This window comes from Oryzias latipes, chromosome 2 (assembly GCF_053564925.1).
Source record: "Oryzias latipes strain Hd-rR chromosome 2, Olatipes_Hd-rR_3.1".
Taxonomy (NCBI): domain Eukaryota; kingdom Metazoa; phylum Chordata; class Actinopteri; order Beloniformes; family Adrianichthyidae; genus Oryzias; species Oryzias latipes.
This window is the reverse complement of record NC_136238.1, coordinates 32,343,405-32,361,927: the sequence shown is the minus strand read 5'-3', so window position 1 is coordinate 32,361,927 and position 18,523 is coordinate 32,343,405. Positions and strand designations below refer to the sequence as shown.

The 18,523-nt window shown below is 40.4% G+C and overlaps 1 protein-coding gene and 3 long non-coding RNA genes across 5 annotated transcripts in view; 1 reads left to right on the top strand and 3 right to left on the bottom strand.

Annotated features, from left to right (window-relative positions):
* Positions 1-18,523, top strand: part of LOC101164420 (uncharacterized) — a 736,165-nt gene that overhangs the window by 252,117 nt on the left and 465,525 nt on the right. The gene's annotated exons all lie outside the window — the stretch shown is intronic.
* Positions 1-18,523, bottom strand: part of LOC144988601 (uncharacterized) — a 59,875-nt gene that overhangs the window by 16,071 nt on the left and 25,281 nt on the right. The window lies entirely within an intron of this gene.
* LOC144988324 (uncharacterized) lies at positions 2,810-14,955 on the bottom strand. Its single transcript, XR_013652191.1, has 2 exons — positions 12,389-14,955; positions 2,810-4,696 (listed from the first exon to the last, which is right to left on the bottom strand). It is a non-coding gene; the product is annotated as an uncharacterized LOC144988324 (long non-coding RNA).
* Positions 15,068-18,403, bottom strand: LOC144988157 (uncharacterized). Of its 2 annotated transcripts, XR_013651988.1 has the most exons (5): positions 18,039-18,403; positions 17,294-17,396; positions 16,199-16,937; positions 15,475-15,693; positions 15,068-15,224 (listed from the first exon to the last, which is right to left on the bottom strand). It is a non-coding gene; the product is annotated as an uncharacterized LOC144988157 (long non-coding RNA). The 2 variants fall into 2 exon arrangements; XR_013651989.1 differs by lacking the exon at positions 17,294-17,396 and having other exon boundaries at positions 18,039-18,399.

The following is an 18,523-nucleotide window of genomic DNA, read 5'->3' as shown; positions in this document are numbered from 1 at the left end:
CATTCAAGTATATAAATGTCCTTCCATAAACCCCCAAAAAGGAAAGTATGTTTCTGTTATGCCATAAACAGAAACATGGCATAAGTAGAGCAGCTGTTCCTCATCAAAGAGTTGGTTCAATTTACACATTATATGTTTTTTTTTATATTAATTTAAGTTTTAATGAACATCAGACACAGGTAAAGAACTTCAATCATTATGTCTTTTTTTCCTTGTGAAGTCTTGGCCTTGTTGATGGTTCATACCGACAGAACAGGTGTTGAAAACTGTCACCTACGGGTGTCAAGGAAAATCAAAGTAACTGTAAAAGTAAGAAATCACTGTAATGACTTTGTAATTGTGGAGGATAAGTCCATCTAGATCAAAGTTCTTCATGGGCAAAGTATCTTGATCGGATCAATTGTCGGATCAAAATTCAACCGTGTACATGGGCACAGAAAACCTTTTTCCGATTAGAACAAACGTTCACATGGTCACACTTTTGGTCGGAATAAATCCTTTGGGCATGCGCAGTAGTGTCGAGAAAACCGGAAGGGAAATTTGTCCCGTTGTAAACAAACCTTTGCTGTCACATATATTTATGCAGCAGCTCGGTTATATACGAGGCGATCTTCCAAACGTGCTTTTATTAATGTTATGCATATAATGAAGCGCCTGTTTGCTCATCATTTTATATCTAATCCACGTGGTCAGTGCTTTTTTGTGGAAGAACGGAGCTGGAAGAAGCCAGGCTAAGAGAGGCTAACATGCACTAACAACATCAGCCTTGTTTGATGGACACAAAATCCATGCCGCAAAAATGCTGCAATCTGCATCCTGGCACGGCGCCTTCTGGTTTCACTGTTTTATCTTTTTATTTATTTATTTATTTACTTATTTATTTTACACTGGTGTTTGTCTTTTGTGTATTTTATTGTGTGGGGCTAATTCAATGTATCTTATTGTATTTTATTGCATTTTATTTTATTTTTTTTATGTACAGGATCTTGAGCTGTCTTTGCTGTCATGAAAGGTGCTATATAAATAAAATTAATTTGAATTTGAGAGGGGAGAGGTGAAGAGACAACGGGGCAAGAGCGACGCTTTTCACAGGGCGTCCGCAGAGCAGCTGGTCGTCCCGTATGCGCTCCAAAGCTTTCTCTCAGCGAAACACCCTCTATGCATGACATAAACCAGAGCAGTAGTGACACACGATTGGAATGACCGTTTACATGAACAACTATCGGATAAACAATGGGTATAACCCACCTATCTCCATCAGAAAGAAATTTAGATCCGAACGAGTCTGATCGGGGCAGACTATTCTGAACGGTGTGTTCTTCCGATCAGATGTTCTTTTCGATGACTTTTGCCCATGTAAACACAGCTAGTAATTTTTTTCCCTGGGAAAACCACATCCTTGACAGCTACAAAGTGAAGTCTGGACTGGAAGAAAAAGTATATGGTCTCCACCTGCTTACTCAGTATGAATAATCAATATTGGCTGTTGTTAAATAATTGTTAAACTTATAAAATAACATGATTAAGTTGCTAAAGATACTCCTTTTACATAGAAGATCGTGAATAATTTAAAAGTTATTTCATTTCAGGAATTGAACTTAATAGGTGAAGATATTTAGATAAATGTATAAAGGGAAAAACTGGCCATGGGGAGAGGAGGAAACACCATAGCTTCATTTATGGAACCTGAAAGAAAAACCTGCAATTAAGGGGTTATTGAAGTGCTCAAGGTTTTCTACTGCCCAATTTTTCTAAGACTTTAGTTTCTAGGAGAATGAGAGACAGGAGAGGTGCTGACTTCAAAACACATTAAAATTGAAACCCGGCACCATCCCATCTGTGTTACCATCTGTGTTACATCACTCGCATGAATCCGTAGGGTAAAGCTATTGTTGACTTTTGGACTTATTATTAATTATTATTGACTTATTAATGACCTATTGTTATCATTTATTATTATTGACTTTCTATGGATTTTTTGTTATTTATTATTGATTCATTTTTATTATTATTAATGACTTATTGTTTATTGTTATTATATATTGTTATTATCATTGACTTACTATAGCTACTATACCTATTGTTGGGCTCTTCTAAATAATTTAAATTACATGCCAAAGAGGTCTAAAACTTCAAAATGTTTACAAATTATTTTTGAAAATTCTTTGTAATCATTTTTTATTTGTAACAAATCCTGTAACAATGCATTTTTCATTAAAGTTTGAGATTTTAAGGCCGACTATCTCTTATTTAACAACAAATGATATGTATATATATAAATTATATACATATATGTTATATATACGTATAAATATATAGAAATATGAAAATATATAAATTATATAAAAGCCACTTAGATGCTACCAAAGGCTACAGAATTCATTGTCATGTGGGCGCCGACTACCTCACCAAGATGGCGTTGCACTCCGCCACCATCAGCCAGGCTTCCCAAGCTGGCGTGTCTCCTCTAGCGATATAACTCATTAGAAGAAACGTCCTCCTTCCTTAACGCTTTAGGAAGCGTCTCTCAAAAGGGTGTTTTCCCCTAGTGTCTACATACGGGGACTGTATGTAAGATGTATGCGTCTCAAATTAATCAGGGCTACAAATGCATTATGTTTTAAATGGTTCTAAAATGGTTTTCATGTACAAAGATTATTTGTCTTCTCCATCCTTGTTTTTACACATAAAAATATTGATAAGAAAACAAGATTAAAAACAGTATCAATAAGAGGAGTCCTATTTATATAATCTTAACGATACCCATCTCTACTAAATGATTTCTATATATATATACTGTAGTCACTGCTTTGTGTTCAAATATTTATTAAATGTTCACTGATCACATTAAAAGTGTTAGAATCAAAGATGTATAAGAAACATTTCAACCATAGTGAATACATTCAAGAATTAGCTCTAATGACTCATTACAAACAACTCATTTCTATTTACAGGTATATCTAAAACAATTCATTTTGTGAAAAAGTTGTACATATTTTGTCAGCAGTAAAACTCTTTCTCTAATATCAATACACAAAGATTCAAATGCATTGATCCATTACTTTTTTGCTTTTGATGTAAAAATGAAAACCCAAGGAGAATTCCTAGAAAGTAAGAATATCATGTTATAACAATTAAGTATTTAGAAAACTTCATTTAATTTTTACACATTAAATACTCACTTGTGCCTCTAAAAGAGTTACTGCATCAAAGTGGTAAATCCGCCTGTTGTTCTGTGTACTTGAAATGAAAACTCTGGTTGCTATGGAGTTCATTTGAACATTGGGGTTTCACCCCAGGAGTTTTAAACATTAAAAAAATGTTCACATTTTGTGAGATACAGAACTTTTTCCCCTCTTGTAAAATTAAAGTCTTTGACTGTGGTGCAGAGGTTGAGTAGTTGACATCTTATCAGAAAAGTTTAGAATTTAGAGTTTACACTAACTCCTTTATTACATTGTTTGTGAAGAGAAAGTCTTGTGAGTTCTCATGTGTCTTTTGAGATTAGATAAATCATTAAAACCTTTTTTACATTCTTTACAAGAAAAAGGCTTTTCTCCTGTGTGAGTTCTCATGTGTATTTTGAGACTACATAAATGACTAAAGCATTTTTTACATTCTTTACAAGAAAAAGGCTTTTCTCCTGTATGAGTTATCATGTGTCTGTTGAGATTAGATATTTGATTAAAACTCTTTCTACATTCTTTACAAGAAAAAGGCCTTTCTCCTGTGTGAGTTCTAATGTGTATTTGGAGAGTAGATAAGTAACTAAAACATTTTTCACATTCTTTACAATAGAAAGGCTTCTCTCCTGTATGAATTCTCATGTGTGCTTTGAGATGGGATACACGACTAAAACCTTTTTTACATTCTTTACAAGAAAATCTCTTATCTTCTGCATGAATGCTTGCGTGAATTCGGAACAGAGATTTGTTACAAAAGCTTTTGTCACATTCTTTACAGATATAACATCTTTCATCAGACCCAGTTTCCATGTAGTCAGACGGGTAAGTAATTATTCTTGAGTTTTTACCAGACTTGATAGAGGAAAGTTTTTCTTCTTTTGGAGATTGTTTGTATTTCTTACCAAGATTTGTCTTCTTGGGATTTTTTCTAACATCATAGTCACACTGACCTGCTGACATGTGAGAGCTGTCCACACTTTGGACATGACTTCTGTCTCTTCTCTTCCTCTGATCTCTGTTCTGTGGGTCTGTCTCTTCATCTGTAGTTGATGTTGATTCTGTCTCTTCATGTGTAGTTGATGTTGATTCTTCATGTTGGTTTTCTTCTTCATCCTGACTATCAGTTACATTAAAGCTCTGCTGATTTTTTAGATCTGCTTCACTGTTCTCCTCTTCCTCATAAGCAGCAATCTCCATCAAGGTATCAGTCTCCTGCTTCAGATCAATCTGATCTTCATCCTGACCGAGGAAGAGTTTGTCTGGCTCCTCTTTAATCTGTGGAGGTTCTGGGACCCCCTGTTCATCTTCAAATTGTGGAGTTTCTGGATCCTCCTGTTCCTCTTTATAATGTGGAGGTTTTGGTTCCTGCAGTTCCTCTCTATAATGTGGAGATTCTGGTTCCTGCAGTTCCTCTCTATAATGTGGAGATTCTGGATCATCTTGTTCCACTCTGAAGTTCCTTTGCTGGTTGCAGGGATCCTCCTCTTCAGTACTCCAGTGCTGGGGGAGGACTGCAGAAACACAAGAAGAAGCCCTTTTTATGTTTTGAAGACTTTGTGTATTGTTAAGCACCACTGATCTTTGATGGGGCGCCATCGGGGACCAAAATTACTTCATGTGACCAGTTCACTTCAACATCGTCCAACGCAGTGACTAGAGAGCTGACTATGTCATCAGCTGTTGTTGTGTCCATCAACTCAAGAAACTCTGCTGTGACGGTCTCTTCCTCACCTCTAATAAATATTCACAGTTATATGTGATGTTGGTTTTTTCATCAATAGTGACTGAAAAAAACAATAAATGCTTGGATTCCTTCATATGGCTGCCCATGTTTCCTCAGAGATGTTGGATCTGATCGTAATTCTTGACAGACTCATGTTTAAGGTCGACTGTTTTTTGGGAACAAGACTTCTGCAGCCTTCAGCATTTTTCAATAAGTTTACCATCTAAAAATGGATTTGATGTTTGCTCCAACTTGTTTGCAATAAGGTAGCTAGCTTTCACTGCTCCATCACTGACGTCATGACTGCAGTAAATCCAAATGGTTATTTATCGGTCCAGCTAATGGTTGCTAAATCTTTTTTGTTTTCTTAACTGCAAATGGTGACACTTTTCCTTATGGTGAGTCACACAGTGGTGCTGAATGTTATATTCTTTCAGCACTGCAACCTGTTGATGACATACAAAGCATTCAGCTCTGTGAACAAATAAAATGGTTTCCATTTTCCTGGAAAGCTCAGCACTTCACTTCAACCTATTTTTTTTGACAAAATTTTGGTCATTGGGTGTCACTACTGGGGCCTGTTTCAGAAAGGAGGTTAAGTGTAAACTCTGAGTGCGTTAACCCTGAAATCAGGGAAACCCTGGGTTTTCCGTTTCAGAATCTGAGGTTTGTTAAACCAGAGTAAACAGAGTAAGTCAAACCCGTTTCTGAAAGAGAGGTAACTTATACTCGGAGTCAGTGTCCATGGTTACTTATGCTGTGAACCTAACCTGGTTGGGAGCAGGTTTTATTCTCTAAACTCAAGGTTTCTGCCGGTCCCCTCCCCTTTTTAAAGATGAAGCGGTATTTTTCGCTTTAACCTTCATTGCCCAAATTTCCGTCACACAGAGACGGTCTAAGTGACAAGAATGGCTTGTCCTTTTTTGGAGGACCCAATAGACGAGGAGGCTGCATTAATTCGTAGAGAATTACATTTACGTCGCGCGAGGATTTTGAGACCTAGACTCGATTTTTTGTCATTTCCCCATACGTTTTTGTTTGAGCGTTACCGTTTTTCGTTGCAGTCAATTACATATATACAATGAAAACAACATTAGATATTGCTATGTAGATGTTTCATATGTCAAATATTATCAACAAAGCCTACATCCATGACATGCTCAAATTTGACCTGATTGAATTATGTTTTTATACTTCATTTTTAGCTGCTGCCATGTTCTTTTAATTCCTGCAGGATTGCATCTACATGAAAATGAAATCAGGGACATTGAATTAGATTAATGTAACAATTACTTTTTGGAAACACAATTTGCTAGTACTGCTTACTTTCTTAATCCCATATAAACCTATCCCAGTTGATCAATACAAGGGTAGACAAAAGCTTACTTTTAAAAACACAATTCTGTAGCAGCCCATGCAGTGTCTCATGTTCATGCATTTACTACTGCAGTTACGGTAGTGGGACTGTAGGGGGCATGTGTTCTGCTGTGCAAGATTTATGATAAAGAGACATGTGGAGTGAACAGACGTGTGTGTCTGAGCGCCATAATTTCATTCACATCTACCGACACCGAACCCTGTGAGGCCGGCTACAATTGCATGTATTAATAGTAAACTGAGCAAAGTTTGCAAGAGGGGAAAGTTAACAAAAAAGTCCTCTAAACATTATCAACGTTAAATGCATTTTTCGCTGTAGATGACATTAAAGACCTGTTTGCACCATTTATGAATTACTTTTCTGTAATTTCATTTTCTTTGAGAAAGTATTAAATAAATTATTAAAACAACATTTTGTATTATCTTCAGCTGGTTCAATCAACAGGTTATTGACAGCTCTCCTCATAGTGGGGAGGTGTAAGGGGGGCCTTTTTCAGCACAGTGGTGTGTCGCTGTGCTAAAGAAAACAGAAGCAATTTCGGTAACACTTTATATTAAGATTCCTTAACAAGCTTTGTTAACACATTAACAAGCATTATAAATGAATTTAAAGGGTGTTAGTAAGACATTTATTAGTACAATAAGTCTAATAAGGTTTATTAAATTACTTAGTTAACACATTTACAAGCATTATTATTAGGATGTTTTTAAGATGCTAATGATACATTTATTGATATTATAGGTGCCTAACAAATGTGTCAGTGTTAATAAGCTTAATAAAATTTATTAACAACCTTTGTTAACAAATTAAAAAGTCTTATTATTGTTTGGGGTTCAAGTAAGACATTTATTAGCATTATAGATGCCTGACACAAGCCTAAGTGTTCATAAGCTTAATAAGTTTCATTGACTAACTTAACAAATTAATTGGCTTTATTAATGTGTCAGATGCTAGTAAGATATTTATTAGCATTTTAGATGTCTTACAAATACCTGAAAGTGTTAAGATTTATTAACATCTAAAGTCAGACCATTGTCTTCTAAATCCATTTTACTAAACTGCTTATAAGCGTTACAAATGTATTAGTTAACTTTGTTAACAGTTTATTAATTGTTTTGCAGCACCTCGTCTAAAGTGAGGACAGTTTTTAGCACAAACAACCACAAAGCATAAAGCTTGTAAAAAGAACTTTATAACATTAAAAAAGACTAAACATACACAAATCTTTCTGTAAAAGATATGTAACGGTGACATTAGTTAACCTGCCCCCCCGCCCCCCCCGATCTGAACCCGATTGTGTTTTGTTTTTTGACTTCTGTGCTCGTCACAGTTTGTCCATAACGAACACCATGTTCGAGCACAAGGGTGTCAATCAATACACTTGGCATCAGGACACCCTAGGCAGGAGGTCGATGATCGACTTTGTAGTTGTTTCAGGCGACGTTCGGCTTTGTGTCTTGGACACTCGGGTGAAGAGAGGGGCGGAGCTGTCTACCGATCACTACCTGGTGGTGAGTTGGATTCGCTGGCGGGGAAGGAGGCCGGAAAGACTTGGAAGACCCAAACGTACTGTGAGGGTCTTTTGGGAATGTCTGGCTGAGCCCTCCATTAGGGAAGTCTTCAACTCCCACATCCGGGAGAACTTCAAACAGGTACCGAGGGAGGTTGGGGACATTGAGTCCGAGTGGACCACGTTTTCCGCTTCCATTGTCTCTGCTGCTGCTCGGAGCTGTGGTCGCAAGGTCTCTGGTGCCTGTCGCGGCGGTAACCCCCGAACCCGGTGGTGGACACCGGAAGTAAGGGATGCCGTCAAGCTGAAGAAAGAGTCCTACCAGGTCTGGCTGGCTTGTGGGACTCCAGAGGCAGCTGACAGGTATCGGCAGTCTAAGCGAGCTGCGGCCCGGACCGTTGTGGAGGCAAAAACTCGGGTCTGGGAGGAGTTCGGTGAGGCCATGGAGAAGGACCTTCGGTGGGCCTCGAAGGAATTCTGGCAAACCGTCCGGCGCTTCAGGAGGGGAAAGCAGTTCTCCACAGGCACAGTTTTAAGTGCAGGTGGGGGGCTGTTGACCTCGACTCGGGACATTGTCGGGTGGTGGAAGGAATACTTCGAGGAACTCCTCAATCCCACTGACACGCCTTCTTTTGAAGAAGAAGAGCGTGAGGACTTTGGGGTGGACCTGTATCTTACCCGGGCTGAAGTCAACGAGATAGTCAACGAGATCCTTGGTGGCAGGGCCCCGGGAGTGGATGAGGTCCGCCCTGAGTACCTCAAGTCTCTGGATGCTGTGGGAGTGTCTTGGCTGACACGTTTCTGCAGCATCGCGTGGCAGTCGGGAAATGTACCACTGGACTGGCAGACAGGGGTGGTGGTTCCCCTCTTTAAGAAGGGGGACCGGAGGGTGTGTTCCAACTACAGGGGAATCACACTCCTCAGCCTCCCTGGGAAAGTCTATGCCAGGGTACTGGAGAGGAGAGTCCGTCCGATAGTCGAACCTCGGATTCAGGAACAACAGTGCGGTTTCCGTCCTGGTCGTGGAACAGTGGACCAGCTCTACACCCTATCTAGGGTGCTGGAGGGACTGTGGGAGTTCGCTCATCCAGTCCATATGTGTTTTGTGGATCTGGAGAAGGCGTTCGACCGCGTCCCCCGTGGTATCCTGTGGGGGGTGCTATGGGAGTATGGGGTCCGGGGAGCCTTACTAAGGGCTGTCCGGTCTCTGTATGACCAGAGTAGGAGCTTGGTTCGCATAGCCGGCAGTAAGTCAGACCTGTTCCCGGTCCACGTTGGACTCCGGCAGGGCTGCCCTTTATCACCGGTTCTGTTCATAGTTTTTATGGACAGAATTTCTAGGCACCGCCAGGGGCCGGAGGGGATCTGGTTTGGGGACCACAGGATTTCGTCTCTGCTTTTTGCAGATAATGTTGTCCCATAGGCTTCATCGAGCCAGGACCTCCAGCGTGCATTGGGGCGGTTTGCGGCCGAGTGTGAAGCGGTTGGGATGAGGGTCAGCACCGCTAAATCAAAATTACACATAACTTCATTTATGGACATAAATGTTTGGATTTCTTTCTATGTGTGCATTACTTGGGTTGATGCCGACATCTGGTGAAAATTTCATGTCAATAGCTCGATTAGAAATATGTTTTTTGAGAGAAATGTTGACGTGTTCAATACTTATTTTCCCCGCTGTAACTGTATAATAAATATAAGGCATTGGATTTATTTGCACTTTTCCAGACGCTCAAAGCACTTACAGTGTGTGCATTTTTTCTTCACTCCTCATTTATACTTGGTGACGGTAGCTACTGTTTAGGCCTTGCGATAAACCGATTGAATTAATTAATTTAAAAAAAATTTTCCGCAGGGCTCCAGACTAACTTTTTTCACTAGGAGCACAGTGGCCCCTAACTGAAATTTTTAGGGGCACAACCAGAAAATTTAGGGGCGCATACCGTAAATCAACATGCTAACCAAATCTACTAATTTCCACTGTATTACGAATAAATACTTTAATAATAAATGCAGAAATTACAATGTGCTGTTTCTAATTCAGTGTCACATTTTATTCTTCACTTTTGAAAATGCAACAACAGGTAAACTGACAGCACCATCGCTGTCATGACAGTACAAATAGTAAACAAAACGGATGGAAATTTATCTTTGTGACACCAAATAGGTGCAGCCAAGATGCACAATAAGCGTGTTTGAGATCACCCAGGTGGACTCAACGCTGCACAGATCACCAGGTGTGTGACATATATTTTTGTTTTTGCTCCAACATCAACTGTCAATCATCACAAAAATATTGCGAGAAAGGGGTGGGAGCAAGGGGCAAACCTACCCGGACACAGCTGAAAACTGAACTGACTGAAAGCTGCCCAATTGACTACAAAACAATGCATTATGGGACATGTGTCCTGATGGTTTTTGTAGTTGAGTGATTAATTAAAATAATTTAAAATACCAATTCATTAAAAAAAGGCTAAATGCATTACAAAACATTAAAATAATCGTAAAATAAATATATAATAACACAGATCACACTAAGGGGGAGAGGAATATTAAAACTAAATTGAATGTTTAGGACAACTCCAACTTCCTGTTGTCCTTCAGTCTCGCCTTCATCTGTCTTCATCTCACAGCCCCCCCCCCGGCCTGGGAGGGGGGGCTGTGAGATGAAGACCAGGCCCCCCCCGGCCTGGTCTCCCCAACGATCCAGGCGAGGTGCCGGTTCATCTCAAACACGTCTATCGTTGCATTTTCCCCACGTATTTTCAGTGAGTCTAAAACTAATGTTGTTTTTGCCCTCACGTGTTTAAAGTTCAAGCCCCGTTAGCTGTCACGCACGTACGTGGGGGACATTTATGCTCCTCAGCTGACCCGACTCCCACAGGAGCGGTGTGCTGCCGTAACAGCCGTGCATAAACCGTTTGATGCGCCGCCGTAACCGTAACCAAAACCCTAAACCTTCCTCCGGTTCTGTGAGACCCAGAGAAAAGTTCAGCACGGACTGCATATATTTAGAAAATTACGAGCGAATAGATACGTTCTAGAAAGGAAAGTAAGGAATTCCTTCATGTGGTCCGGGGAGGGAGGGGGCTGTCAGGTGTCCTGCTTTCAAGCCCTGTCATTGTCCCGCCCCCAACAGTCATTTACCCCACTGTGATTGGTTGGTCATCTCCATGCACGACAATGAAAAATCGTCATTCATTAAAACTGGCGGGCTGCAGTAACATTAAATTTTCATTTAAGGCGGGGGCCGCAAAATATCATCTTGGGGGCCGCAAATAACCCGCGGGCCGCGAGTTTGAGACCCCTGCTGTACACTCCGGCACTGGTACACTAGCTGCAGGTCGGAAGAACGAATCAATAGTTCACTTACTCATAGCTCAGACGCACATATCAGGTTGTGATGATATTTGTCTCCGTTTCCTTCCCACAGATTTTTACGCGCGCGTGAATATCTCTAGGCCCCGCCCCGTCCACATATTTTAGCCACTTACAGTGACTTATTCTTCTCACACGCAGTGGCCGCCTCACAGACGGGCATCACGCGAGAGTGTGTGCTCGCGTTTCATGAGTATGTGCGCGAGTGTGTGTGTCTGCCTGCGTGCGTGTGCGCTCACGTCTCAGATTATTTCATTGATCATTGATGTGCCCCTTCCACATTTAATGTATAAAAAAATACGGAGGGTGGGGGAGGCAAATTTACTGGTCGCACATGTGCGACTGGATGTAAAATTCAGTCGCACACTCTCAAATTTTGGTCGCAAAATGCGAGCAATGGGTCGCAGTCTGGAGCCCTGTGTTCTGCAGTCAATTTTCATCAAACTTGCTGATCTGATCGTGAACATCATTACCAACCATATTCCAGTGAAAGTTTTGCGTCACCTTTGAAAGAAGTGGCATTTTGTAAGGTTTACATATTACACACTGTCTGTAAATGAGGAGACCAAAATTGTTCTATAACTTTAATATCTCTAATATTCTCCAGTCATTTTTCTTCAAACTTGCTATGATATTAGTGAACATCATTCCCAACAATAATCCAGTGAAAGTTTTGCGTCACCTTAAATGAAGCAACTTTAGAAAGAGTTGACAGGACCAGATGTGATTTTACTTGGAGTTTCTTCATTTCTGCTTGATTCCATTCCATGTCATGCTCAACAACCCACAAAACACTCTTGTCAGTGTTGAATCTCACTTTTAGAATCTGTCTGATTATTATATTTCAGACAAAACACGTTATTTCTGGTAGTTTATTATGGAATGAACAGACATGCAATCCAAATGAATACATTTGTACATCAAATAACGATACAGGGCATGCAATAACTCTCATTTATTTCAGAGTACAGTACATGTCATTTCTATAATGGGTAACAGTGACATAGGTGATGTCTGCGCTTTATGCTGTCTTTCCAGCTCGCTGGGCGTGTGTACCGTAAACTAACCGCATGCTAAAAGTCAGTGACGGCTGGCGTGACCGCACTTCCGCAGATGTCGGCTCACTTGACCGCGGTCAACTAACAGACGGGTCACCAAACAGAAAAGCATGAAGCTCAAAGGGCTTCTCTGTTTCTTTGAAGAAGGTCACATACCTATGTGGTGGAGCTGCAGCTGTGGTTTCCAGATGACATCCAGCAGTCTGCGCTGACGACAGAGCTCCTGCTCGTACTGGACGATGGTTCCTTCACAGAGTCTGCAGATTTCGTCAGCAGCAGCAGCTAGTCGCTCGCTGATCAACTCTCTCAGAGACTGAAGGGAAGACATGGTTCCTGCTCCGATCTTCAGCTCCAACTCCCACAAACACCGCCGTCCTCTTCACTGCAGCTCCGATCGATCATCTGCTAGTCTCACAATCACAGCATTCCACGTTGTCTTTCCGTTCAACACTCCTTCACTCATTTACGACACTTTGGGAAATGCTGAGAGTTCCCACACGAACCACGTATCGTCCTTTCTGTCCAAAAACCTCACAAACGTCCCAACAAAACACCACCGACCTCTCAACACAAGCTAACGCTGCTAGCCTGCTAACAAGCTAACGCTGCTAGCGCCTCGTGCTGTTCTTCTTCTTTGTTTGGCTAACAGCGTCATCGTGCTTTAGCGCCACCAGCTGGTCTGGAGTGTTGTTTGTCGCTCACATGATGACGTCGATGGTTGCAAAGAAAAAGCCATTTTAACTTGACTGGTAAGTAAAGTTTAAAATAAACAGTTTATTTTCAGGAAATAAAAAATAAAATACAAATTAAAAAAAGAAACTTTCAGCTACTGTGACGTCATCACACGGTGTCTCATTCCAATGTTCAGATTCGACTACAAAACACATCAGAGACTAACTAAACCTGGGGCCTGTTTCAGAAAGGAGGTTAAGTGTAAACTCTGAGTGCGTTAACCCTGAAATCAGGGAAACCCTGGGTTTTCCGTTTCAGAATGGGAGGTTTGTTAAACCAGAGAAAGCAGAGTAAGTCAAACCTACGGTGGCCCAGAAGGGTCACAACACAACACATTAACTTTACACACAACACATTAACTTTACACGCAACACATTAACTTTGCACACAAAACATTAACTTAACACACAACACATTAACTCACAACACAACACATTAACTCACAACACAACACAATAACTCACAACACAATACATTAACTCACAACACAACACATTAACTCACAACACAACACAATAACTCACAACACAACACATTAACTCACAACACAACACATTAACTCACAACACAAAACAATAACTCACAACACAACACATTAACTCACAACACAACACATTAACTCACAACACAATAACTCACAACACAACACATTAACTCACAACACATTAACTCACAACACAACACATTAACTCACAACACATTAACTCACAACACAACACATTAACTCATGGCCCAGAAGGGTCACAACACAACACATTAACTTACCTCACAACACTTTAACTCACAACGGAAGTAAAGCAGCAATTGAAGTGCTTTTATTCTGAAATGTCCACTGGGCTGAGCGGCTAACTACTCAACAGAAGGTAATGTCACAGTAAGCTGTGGAGGGAGCATGTTATTGCTACAAGAGAAGCTAGCAGCTGTGTTGCCAGAAACTTTCTCTTTATTACGATTCTCCTTACACACACAATATGTACGCACACTCCTCCCTCCCACCCCTCTCTGTCGCTGCACGCGCGTTCCTCTCCTTTCTTCCGCTCCCTCCCCTCACACATGCACGTGCGGTCCCCAACACACGCGCGCGCACGCACAGACACACAATGAAAGACGGCCGGTCCGCTGAAGAAATATTCAATACTGTCCTCCTTTTATTATATCATGAGAAAGAAGAATACACAGCTTTCCGTGAGTTTTTCCCCCTACTGGACTGATTTAGCACCCGATCTGATGATTTTTCAAAATAAAAGATAGTTCAGACTACTAATAAAAGGATTGATAAACACAGACACCGATCCATGTCGCGATCAGACCATAACTTTAGCTGGTGGCTCCCCCTACACGCAGCCGCAGTTTCAGGGTTTAAAGAACACAATTTGTAAGAGGCGACGCGTTGCACCCCCCTAACAACAGGTTAGATGACAGAGCCCTTAAGCGTCTCTGCCTGGTGCGTTTACTGAGCTTCAGTACATAGAAGTTCACAGCCACACGGCCTAACGTAGTCCGCTATTATAATTCATGAGGGGGGAAAAAACGCCGAACCAATCCTAAAACTGCCCAAATTATGAAAACCCGGCAAAAGCCATTTTACCCGCAAATTTAGAACCAAAACCGCCCAATCTGGCAACACTGCTGCTATCTTCTCTTGTAGAAAAATCATGCTCCCTCCACAGCTCACTGTGACGTTACTTTCTGTTAGGTAGTTGGCCGCTCAGCCCAGTGGACAATTCAGAATAAAAGCACTTCAATTGCTGCTTTACTTCCGTTGTGAGTTAATGTGTTGTGTTGTAAGTTATTGTGTTGTGTTGTGAGTTAATGTGTTGTGTTGTGAGTTAATGTGTTGTGTTGTGAGTTAATGTGTTGTGAGTTAATGTGTTGTGTTGTAAGTTATTGTGTTGTGTTGTGAGTTAATGTGTTGTGTTGTGAGTTAATGTGTTGTGTTGTGAGTTAATGTGTAGTGAGTTATTGTGTTGTGTTGTGAGTTAATGTGTTGTGTTGTGAGTTAATGTGTTGTGTTGTGAGTTAATGTGTTGTGAGTTAATGTGTCGTGTTGTGAGTTAATGTGTTGTGTGCAAAGTTAATGTGTTGTGTGTAAAGTTAATGTGTTGTGTTGTGACCCTTCTGGGCCACCGTACTTTGCCGCTGCAGTTCTTCTAGGTCTTGAAGGTCATCCTCAGCTGAGCTTGCTGGTCCTGGCACTTGTCTTTCAAGCTGGCTCAATGTTTGTGGGGATACCGTGAATCCACAGTTCATCCCACTGAATCTAAAAAAAACATCCAAGAAATGCCCAAATTAATCAAGTGTCAGCAGTCAAAGCTCTGTCTCTGGTCACCAGCGGGAGCAGTCTCCAGAGTACTAAAGGCTGAATGCGCTGTGATTGCATATCACAGCGCTCACCTCCCAAATGCTGCACACCTGACTCTTGTTCACTTAATCAAACAAAGCATGCTTAAAGCACTGCATTGTAATAGAATACAACTGTGGTTATTACAAACATGGTTTGCAATACGGACCTGTGTGGTAAGTAGTACATCACATCTGGTTTTCCAGAAGGGCACTTAGACAGTCGAACAGGACGGATGATGTGAGTGTTCCATTGGTGCTTGTATTCATCCAGGTCTTTCTGTAGCACACCCAGAAAGCAGTGTCGGAGCAACCTTGTGTGTTCCTGACTCCCACTGAACAGATGGCTCTCCCTCAAATCTCCAAACAGATCCATCCAAAATTGTGTCCTGTTGATATAAATCGGAGCATTTCTTTTCCAGCTATGCAGTTCTGCTATCTTAAATTTTAATCAACAAAAATCCCAATAAGATGACACAATGTATACATAGTAACTTCCACATGTTAAATTCTCAATATATGAGTTTTGATGTGTTTAAAATATTTTTTATTGGGTACAAAAATAGTCTTAAGTTTGGAAGTAAACTTAATTTGCAAATCCAAATTGAGCATTACCTTCATCCCTATTATCCCTTACAGTAAAAATGCCAGGTATAACACAATTATCGCACTATGTACACCCATGGCCAGAATTTAGAATGAGAGAAATGTTATGTGTTCACAAAGTCTGCTGCTTCAGGGTTTTTAGGTGTTTTGTTAGATGATAGGTATCTGACAAAACTCCTAAAACCCCCGAAGCAGCAGACTTTGTGAACAGATAACAGTTCTCTCATTCTCAAAACTTTTGGGCATGGGTGTAGTATAAATGATGACTTAATTAAACAAGACAAAAACCTTTGTCGACGAAAGTATGACCACCAGCTTTCAATCCGCTGGTTTGATGTCGAAGTGCCATACATATGACTTCTGCTTCCAGCGAAGTCATCTGTTTGCTCTGATCTTAAGGAACAATGAAGAGCTGCCATCAGTCCGTTTTCTGTCCCACAGTCTGTGCGGAGGCGCGCTGGGAAAACTCCAAATTCAGCTACACATTTAATATAATTATGAGCAATAACACTAGGATCATTGTTTGACTTTCCACACGTGAGCCACATAATTTTTCGAGAGAAGCCATCAATACAGCCACTTATGGCGATTCCAAATGGTTTCAGTTTGTCATAGCCATCGACATGCCAGACTTCGTTTGGTCCCATTGAATGGTATGCTCTTCTTGCAAATCTTCTCCTAGATCTAGCCTCTATTCCAGATGGGTCAAGTTCTCTCATAAGCTTCATCACATCACTTCTTCTTACTGTAAATGAGTACTTTTGTTTGAGAATCTGCCACATTGCTCGGTAACCTAAAAGCTTCCCAGGTCCCTGAAGCTCCTCTGAAATAGCTGCCTGAACCGCAATAATTGGAGTATAGTTAGTCCTCTTGGTTAAGTCTGCTTCTCTTAATCTTCTTTTTACTGTGCTGAGGCTAGTTGAAATGTTGTGTTTGGTTGCTAGTAAATCCACTATTATATCAGAGGTATGACCATCTGTGAAATATTTGTAGATGAGTTCATCCATGGTAGTTTCTTCAGGACCTGCTGGATTAAAAAATAAAAGTTGTTAGAAAAAAGTAGATACATTATTTACACATATGGTTATTTAAGCAATGACTAATGAAGTACAAAACTGAAAATTTCACAATTATTTTGATTATTATGTTTTAGGATACCCCTCACTTGTTCTTAACCATAAAAATGTTACACTATATTTTGAGGATGCCTCCATTTAAATATATATGTATGTATATATGTATATATGTGTGTGAAGTTTTATTGTTCAGGATTGTATTATGTTAAAAAGTAAATGTTTTGGTTGTCCTAATACTTTTTATTAAAGAAAAATTTAGAACACAACACAAAAAAATACAATACTTGATATAATTACTTAAGTATACCTTCGGATTGAAGACTTCTTAAACACTGGATATTTCTGCCACAAGAGCCGCAGTAGGAGAGGACCCTCTCAAGGTTTATCCCACAATATGGACAAAACATTATCTGATAAAAACAGAAACGGAGAAGAATAGGTGATTATATTGTGGTTGCAATTTTTGGATTTCACTAAGGAAACTTGAAAACACGCACGCACCCCCCCCCCCCCCCCCACACACACACACACAGACTTGACCGCATCATTGACGGCAACCACGGCTATGTTGTTGGCACGTTTCCTTCTCCCAAGAATAAAGCACTAGTCACATCGATAGATTAAGAAATGTATGAGCAAAAAATACCTTAATAATATTCATAACAATAATCAAACCACATTTAGAAGACTATCTGGCTCTTTGCCGTAGCTTCATTTGTTTACATTCATGGAACTGAATTACTTAGAGGTCGTTTACGGTATTTTAGAAAGTTCAGCGCGTATCAAAATGATTTATTTAGACCGAAAGTGTGCCGTGTGTACACGTTTGTTATCTGATAAGGTTTTTTTTCCCTTTGATCTGATCAAAGATATGCACATGTAACTGCGTAGAGTCTCAGGCTGCGGCAGCCATCGCGGGGTCCACGGTGATAAGACTACAAACCTCGAATGTGCAAAATCTCTTTAAGAACAACTCACAGTTAAAAACATTTCTAATAGCCCATATCAGTAGTTAATACATTATCGTAATAATACATGATTGTTTTACTTACTTCTGAAGAGTTTAACAATCCTCACCGCTGCTAGCTTCTCTCTTGGATGAAACGTGCTCCCTCCGAGGCTGACTGTGAAGTTACTTTCTGCTAGGTAGTTAGCCGCTAGGGCCGGTGGAAATTTCCGAATAAAAGCACTTCCATTGCAGCTTTACTTCCGGTGAAAGTGTCAGAATAAAACCACGTCCATTTTAGCTTAACTTCCGGTGGAAATTTCAGAATAAAAGCACTTCCTTTTCAGCTTAACTTCCGGTGGAAATTTCAGAATAAAAGCACTTCCCCTGCAGCTTTACTTCCGTTGTGAGTTAATGTGTTGTGTTGTGAGTTAATGTGTTGTGTTGTGAGTTAATGTGTTGTGTTGTGAGTTAATGTGTTGTGTTGTGAGTTATTGTGTTGTGTTGTGAGTTAATGTGTTGTGTTGTGAGCTATTGTGTTGTGTTGTGAGTTAATGTGTTGTGTGTAAAGTTAATGTGTTTTGTATAAAG